Here is an 8537-nt window from a genome sequence, read left to right as displayed (position 1 = left end):
CCTCATCTTCTTTAAAATGATATTTCAAGTGAAGGCCATTGACTACTATAACATGATTTATACCAGAAAATCATAACTGAATAATGACCTTTTTGTAGCATTTTCAGAATGTACATAATCATGTCCTTTGTCAAATAGGCATTAAAATGAAAAACTACAATATAAAGTGATAATAACTGCATAGGCCAATGTCATAACTGAATATGTTTTAATTAACCTCGTTCTCTTTAACAAATTGACCTAACAAAAGGTTGTTAAAATAACAAAATACAAAACAATGCAACTACATAATGTCAAACACATCAACAGTCATTATCTGGTGGTGGTGGTGGAGGAGGGAAGTAATGATGGTATATGTCATTTATGCGATGCTCAATCCTATCTATGCGATTGTTTGCCACTTCATGACGTCTTTCAATGTCCACACGAAACTCACCAAATTGTTGAATTAATGAGTTCTGCTTAGTGGCAAATGTATCAAACTGAGTACCCAACGAATTGACCTGATTAGCCATTTGATGTTCCCATTGAACGCGTTGATTATAACGTTGTTCTTCCTTGGCCAAAAACTCAATCCAATATTGAGATTGTTCAGTTGATGGCATCACATTGGCAAGAGGATCTTCTGGAGCATTATCTGGTGGGACTTCATCTTCTGAATCTTCTGAAGCATTAACACTTCCCATTAAATTGGAGGCTGCACCAGCACGGGTCACTATATACTAAGTAATGGGTTAACGGATTTTTATCTCCATTTCATCTACCAAGCGAACCCTAAAATGTTTGAAAATTTTTGTCAAGAGTGCCCCAAACAGTAATGACGGCCTGTGAATTGACCTTGATTTGCGAAAATCATTTCTTTCATAATTATGTAACACAAATCTAACTTATGGCCAACTTCAAAACAGTATAACAAATAAGCATTAAAATATGGGACCGCATCATGATGTCCTTTTTTTGGAGTGACATTTTCTACAATCTACCGGTGGAGAATCAGAAGATAAGGTTTTAAATGTCTTGCTTGTAAACTAGTCCCAATAAATCTATTCTGACAAATAGTAGTATATACATCAGTAGCATTACCAACAATATTAGCTTACTCAGCCTCAGTCTGAAAATGGATATTTTCATCACCTATCAACTCCAATAATGCTTGCCAAAGTAGGAATATCAAACTGTATACCCTTTCCTTTCACATATGACAAAAGAGTAAAATTTTTATCTTTTTCCTGAGTAGCTCTTAGGTGAACATAAAATAGAGATACCAGCCGTGGATATACCTTTTGGGGTAAATTAATTAAATTTAGCCATCCCATTGCTTCAGGTTTACTAACTAATAGTGTATCATATTGAGGTGGCAAATTTACCCTCCTCCCTGTTACAATAGGTCGGCTATAGAAGTTTGGAAAGGCTAGTTCATGACTTTCATTGAGAAAATCATCAGTAGGATATGATTGATTTTGAGGCTGCTGTTCTTGGCGTTGTGGAGGGTTGGAACTTTCACTAACTTGTGGTCTCGCTCTTTTAGTTCTAGGCATGATGTCAATATCTGTTGAATTTTAATGAATACGTGTTACATATGAAAGCTGAATTACAATTGGCTTGGTGTTGTTCTGGTGTTATGCTGAAACAAAATACGCAGTGTTTCTTAATGAAAACATGAACTTAGAATTCAAATGAATGTAGTTTTAATATTAAAATGCATATTATAATGGAAAAACATGAAAGCATTCAATATGCAAACTAATTAGTTTTGCCTAGTAATGGAAAATGCATACTGAAATGGAAAGCTTTTTTATGCAGTGTTTTTACTTCATGTTATGCACTAATTGGTGTATGCTTAGAATGGTACATTAATTTTTACTCTTTTGTGTTTTTACTTCATTCATTTTTATACTGAAGTGCAAACTAATTGGTGTATGCTTAATGGCATATTAATTTTTACTTCATGTTATGTAGTGTTTGTTGTTCAGAGGTGCATACTGAAACTAAAAATCAGAGAAGTTATGAATGTAAAATATTGAAGATATGAATGTAAAAATCAGAGAAGTTATGAATGTAAAAATTAGAGAAGTTCAGAAGTGCATACTGAAACTAAAATATTGAACATGAATGTAGTTTGATTAAAATATGAATTTTATCCTCTCAAGAAGGTTAAAGTTGAACAAATAAAGCATAAAGTTGACCAAATAAAGCATGCACACTGAAAGGCAACAAAAATAAAAATAAAATAACAAAGGGCCGGTTGACCAACCGGTTGACCCGTGCCATACTCTGTTTTGGGATGCTGCCTTCTTGTTCTAATGCTGCCTTCTTGTTTTGTTGATGTTTTGGGATACTGCCTTCTTGTTCTGCTGATGTTGGCTTTCTTGATTCAGATGGTTTGCCTTGCTGATTCTGTGGATTTACACTTACAATATAGTGAATATGCAGAGTTTGGGATTACAATTTGGTTCAGCTGAATTTGAAGGTGGTGGTGGAGGGAATACAGTGGGCAGAGGTATTCAGTGAATAGAGTGAATTTTTTGATGCCAGGTTTGTATACAATCTTGAGCTGATATACAGGGTGAATTATTGAGGTAGGTGGTGAGGAAATTAATACTCAACAACCATGGTGTGTGTAAAATGAGGCATGGTAGGTGGAATGAATTCAATGAATGGTAGGTGGTGTGTTTAAAATGAATGGTAGGTGGTTCAAACATATGCATTGTCTGTACTATGCCATGAATGTAGGTGGAATGCATTTATTCACTGACTAAATGAATGACAACATTATTAAGTATTTTTTAACTCTGTATGTTGAATGCATTTTAATTGAGGCAAAAAATGAATGCAAGATCAACATTAGTAAATGAATAGCACATCAATAAATTTGTATATGCACAAATAATGATTATGCAGTAATTTAAGACATTATTATTAAATCAAGATCAGCAATTTAAGACATTATTATTAAATTATGATTATGCAGATCAACATTATTAATTTAAGACATTATGATTATGCACATGAACATCAGTAATTTAAGACATTATGATTATGCACATGAAGATCAGTAATTTAATACATTATTATTAAATTATCATTTAAGACATGATTATTAAATGTGCATAAATGGATGTGGTATTATCATTTGTGGCACATCAATACTGAATTGAACACAGAATTTAAGACATGATTATTAAATTTATGTGGTTAAGACATGATTATTATCATTTGTAATTCTCATGAATTGAACACAGAACAATTCTAAATATTAAAGATTGGATTATTACAATAACACATCATCACATAACTTCTGAATTACTTGGTTAATATAGTGCATCATAATGAAGATTACAAATAAGATTTGAATTTCCATTCCAAAACTATAAATAAAATTACATGTACTGATGTGGTGAATTTAGTGTTCACCATGAAGATGCCACATATGTTCTACTAAATCATTACGGAGGGCATGATATGCATCCTTATCTCTAATACCTAAATGGCGAGACAAAAATGATTGGTAGTCATTGGTAGGAGTAGAGGAAAGTTGCACTGGTGTGTTGGTTGATGAAATTTCATAATCAAAATCAAGATGCTCCTCCCTCTCATTTTCGACAATCATATTATGTAATATAATGTAACTTTTCATTATGTTGGCAAGCATTTTCGGATCCCAAAAACGTACAGAACCACCTATAATTGCGAATTGAGATTGAAGGACTCCGAATGCCCGCTCTACATCTTTCCTGGCAGACTCTTGCATCATTGCAAAATGTTGTCTCTTTGCTCCTTAGGGAGAGGAAATTGTTTGAACCAGTGTTGCCCATTAAGGGTATATACCATCAGCAAGGTAATAACCCATATCGTAACTATGTCCATTAATAGTGTAATGGACAGGGAGAGCTTTACCCTGCGCAAGATCAGAAAACAAAGGCGATCGGTCCAACACATTCAAGTCATTGTGTGAGCCAGGCATTCCAAAAAATGCATGCCAAATCTAAAAGTCATAAGATGCTACTGCTTCAAGAATAATGGTTGGCTTTTTTTGATGGCCTACATATTGACTTTGCCATGCCTTTGGACAATTTTTCCACTCCCAATGCATGCAATCTAAACTTCCCAACATACCCGAAAACCCTCGAACCTCCCCAATAGCAAGTAATCTAGCAATGTCAGTTAGTGTCGAAGATCTTAGATATTCTACTCCAAATATTTCAATCACTGAATTATAAAATTGTTGCAAACTTTGAATTGCAGTGTTTTTCCCGATACATATGTAATCATCAACTGCATCTGCAGCGACACCATATGACAATATTCTCATCGCTGAAGTCATTTTTTGTAGGGGAGATAATCAAACTACATGACCTGCATCTTGTTTTTGAACAAAATATGAATTGTGTGCTTGGATTGCATTCAAAATTCGTAGATATAAAGGACGACGCATTCGAAAACCTCTCCGAAATATTGTAGATGAATACACTGGATTTACAGCAAAATAATCTGCAAACAATCTGTCATGACCCTGCCTTCTATCTTTGCGTATATACCTGTGGCCTACAACAGAACCACCTATTTTCTTTGAGTTATCACTTGCCTTAAGAATCTAAAGCATACTACTATTATTCTGCTCATAAGCCCCTAAAAGTGTGACCATATATTCATCATCAGACTCATCATCAGAGGAGGAGGAAGAAGAAGAGGATGAAAATGAAGTCAATATCATGGATTTGAAGGTATTCATTATGCTCTGTTTGTTTTAAGCTATGATCGTATCAGTTGTGTGGAGTTGTCTGGCATATGGATAATGTGTTTATATGAGATTTTAGAAGCAAATCATTGTTAGAGGTTAACCAAAACGACATATATGTAATGGAGGGAAAAAGAAATAGGAAAACAAATAGGAACAGAAATAGAGAAAAACCAAAAAAAAAAAAAAATTAATTGCCTTACCGGTCGACCAACTGGTCGCCCCTCCCCAGTTCACATAGGTGGGTTCAAATAGTTCAAAAAGGTAAAAAAAAAATAATAAAAAAATTTACCTTCATCGGTCGACCCACTGGTCGACCAACCAGTTGACCCACGGATTTTGATGCACCATTGGAGCACTTGATATCAAATTGAGAAAATGAGCCATTTTTTACTCCAATTTGATGAAAAATTTGAGTAATCGATGGAGATGCTCTAACCATCTCTCATACTATCATCAAAACAAAGACACTTTTACTTAATTCGCTAAATAACAATCTCCATATTAATAATCTTTTCATTAAAGGGTGGTTTGGAATAATCTAAATAAGTGTATTTTTTGACTTTTTACGAAAAGATGTGCAGAAAAATAAAGAAGTGGTGTGACCCAAAAAAGATAAAAAGATAAAAAGTGTGTACTTAGGTCTCGTTTGGCAAGTAACTATTGTAGCCTAAAAGCCAAAAAGTTACTAAAAAAACCAAAAAGCCTATAACTTATATCAAAAAGTCAAAGATTCCTTTTTCTCTCTACTTTTTGCACATCTTTTCGTAAAAAGTCAAAAAGTCACTCCAAATGTACTAGTTTTTTTTACCTCATATTTTAGCCAAAAAGTTACTAAAATAGTTTGTTTCCAAGTGAGGCCTTATTAGTAGACCCCACTAACATTCTCATCTAATCTGATCCGCCAGACAAATGTGGCCTAATAGCCACGAGTGATTATTCAGTATTCCCGGAGTATGGACACGTAGTACTTCATAAGGTTTTGATTGGTGGAAAGAAGTAAGGGCCCACAATTTATGTTAGGGATGAGAGAACAACATGGGGCCAAGTAATTGGTTATTGACTTGGAATATGGCCATGTGGTGCTCCAAGAATATAGAATAATGTCCCAATAATCACACTCTCTCTCTCCTCCGCCTCTCGTGCTGTCACCTCACCTCATCTTTTGCCATCGGTGACTACCACTGCCGCCACCCTCTCTCTCATCTCTCTCTTCTCTTTCTTTTCTCCTCTAGCAATAGCCTCATTCTTTCCCTAAAAAAAACCCTAACCCTTCTCCATTCTGCCATCGCAACCCCGCTAGAGGCGACGACTACCGCCAAGCCGATCTCATCTTTGACCTCGCCATCCACCGCCTGCCTCAAAGAGATCTTCAAATCTAGATCTATCATCGTTTCTCTCATTCCAGTACAAGCAGACCTCGTTGGAGTCATGGCGGATTGCTGCCGTACGTGGTGGCCGTACGCTAAGGCAATCCTACAAAGCTTAGAACGGCGTCATTACGTGCTTCGATCAAAACTCCATCAAATGCGAACAAGTCTCCGACAACAGAAATACGTTTCACCTCTAACGATTCGAAACAAGTCAAACCCTAGCATTTCTCAACTATATATATATATATATATATTTGATCATTAACAAGGTATGCATTTCCATCCTCATTCAATTTCAAGAAAAAACAAAATAGCTCTGTTTTGTTCATACTGATGAATTCCATGTTAAAGTGAGCATAGGAATAGAATAGTTTAACTTCACATTTTTTTCTTTTTTTCTTTTTTTCTTTTTTCTTTTTTCTTTTTTGGTTCAAGCAAGTGTTTTTGTATTGAGAACACTTTTTCCAAAGTCCAAAGTTCATCTCCTATTTAATCCTGAATCAAGTACAAATTGCACACCAATTGCTTGTTGATTTTACAAATCTTTCTACTACTCTTGAAATCAGTCAGATTTTGCTATTGATTATTGTATTTACTTGAGGTCTAAAAAAATTATTGTATTTAATTTATATTTTTAAGTTTAAAAACTCTTATTGATTTTTCAGATCTGGATATTGCACTGGTGATAAGTGCTACGTTTGTCTAGTAATACTTGCCATTGTTGTCTCCAGATCAGCTCCAGAATTTTACTATCTGTTCAAATTTTTTATTTTTATTTTTTTGATTTGGCTTCTTGTTGAAAATATTGTTGATTATTATTTTTTTAGTTGTTGATGACGATGATGAAATAGATATAGGACAAATTTTGAACATATAAGTGGATCTGGTTCAAATTTTGAACAGATATAGGACAAAGCTATTCAAAATTTGAACAGATAATAATAGTTTAATTAATTTTTGTGTAACATTTGAGTATTGGAGGTGGATAATTCCAACAGATAGGAAAAATGGGCTTCCAAATTTGAGTAATAGATAAGAAAAATTGAACAAATAGAAAAAAATTTAGGAAAAAATTAAACAAATAGATAGAATTTGGGAAAAAAATTGAACAGATAGTTAAAAAATTTAAACAGATGGATATAAATTGAATAGATAGACAAAATACTTGAACACAAAAAAAAATTAAACATATAGAAAAAAACAATTGAATAGATAGTGTGTGGGTGAAAATCTGACCACACTGCCTGCTTAGTGATCAACTGGAGAGCACAGACAGAATAGATGGCTTCAGTAACCTGTAACAGAAAGAAAATGCTCCGGCGGTGGTTCTTCCAGCCGGGGGCACTCCGACGATCAAGTCAGTATATCTCTCAAAGATAATCAAGTGCTAAACTTAATACTCAAAACATAAATTGCATACCTTAGACCCATGGGGGTGCCTCTCTTTTATAATATATTCAATCCAAGTCCTACTAGAAGTATGACTTCTATGAACTCCAATTCAGTGCTTATTTTGGACTCCTTAAGAGATAAAGATAAACTCCCTAAGAGCTTTATCCTTATCTTGGTTAAGTCCCCTCTTCGTCTTAGGACTCTTGTCCCTTATTCGCTTATCTCGGATTCCGATATCTTCGGAGATAACCTCGGCAACTCCGAGATCATCTCGGCCTAACTACCACGACACATGGCACCTCGGCTGACACGTCGGCGTCACCTTGGTCACGTGTTGGTACTCAGAAAATATATCCCCACAACTGTCCCCTAGGTTCTATTACCTCGGCATTCTGAGGTGATGGAACCTATATCGATATTTCGACATTTCTTTTCTCAGTAATGGCTCAAAAACTGTTTAACCGAGATAATCCACTTCCAGCCGATGCGTTTTCTTCGGAGAACAAGGTTTCGAACGTACTCTCCCACGCGCATGAGCTGTCATGCACTTCTAACCGTTCCCTTCAAATGCTTTATTTTTATTGGCCCGTTCCTACAACGCGCCTTAAGGCTGTCTTTTCATCCGTCTACGCCGTCTGACGTATCCGGTGCTCCAGGCATAATAAATGACCTATTTTTTCCGTCGTTTCAAGTTTTTGACAAAACTTTTCTTTGCCTCTTTCTTTCTTCACTTTTTCATTTTGATTTCTTGCTCTTTCTCTCTCCGAAAGCTCTTTTTTCTTCGAATCTGCCATTGCTTCAATCTCTCTTCTGAAACTGTCTTTAATCTTCCATTCTTGCGAAGCTTTCTTTACTGTCACAATCGATATTTGATCTCGGCGAATATTGCCCCGGCTCCATTTGTTCTGGTAAGATTCTGTTCCTTTCACTCTTAGTTCTCTTTATGTGCTTTCGTCTGCTTGTTGTCATTATTGCTTTTGTTCAAAGCCTTGGATTTGTTTGTATCTTGAATCGTGGCTACATCTTGAACACTT

Source organism: Camellia sinensis, chromosome 1 (assembly GCF_055761805.1).
Source record: "Camellia sinensis isolate YWXY chromosome 1, ASM5576180v1, whole genome shotgun sequence".
NCBI lineage: Eukaryota > Viridiplantae > Streptophyta > Magnoliopsida > Ericales > Theaceae > Camellia > Camellia sinensis.
This window is presented reverse-complemented; position numbering follows the sequence as displayed.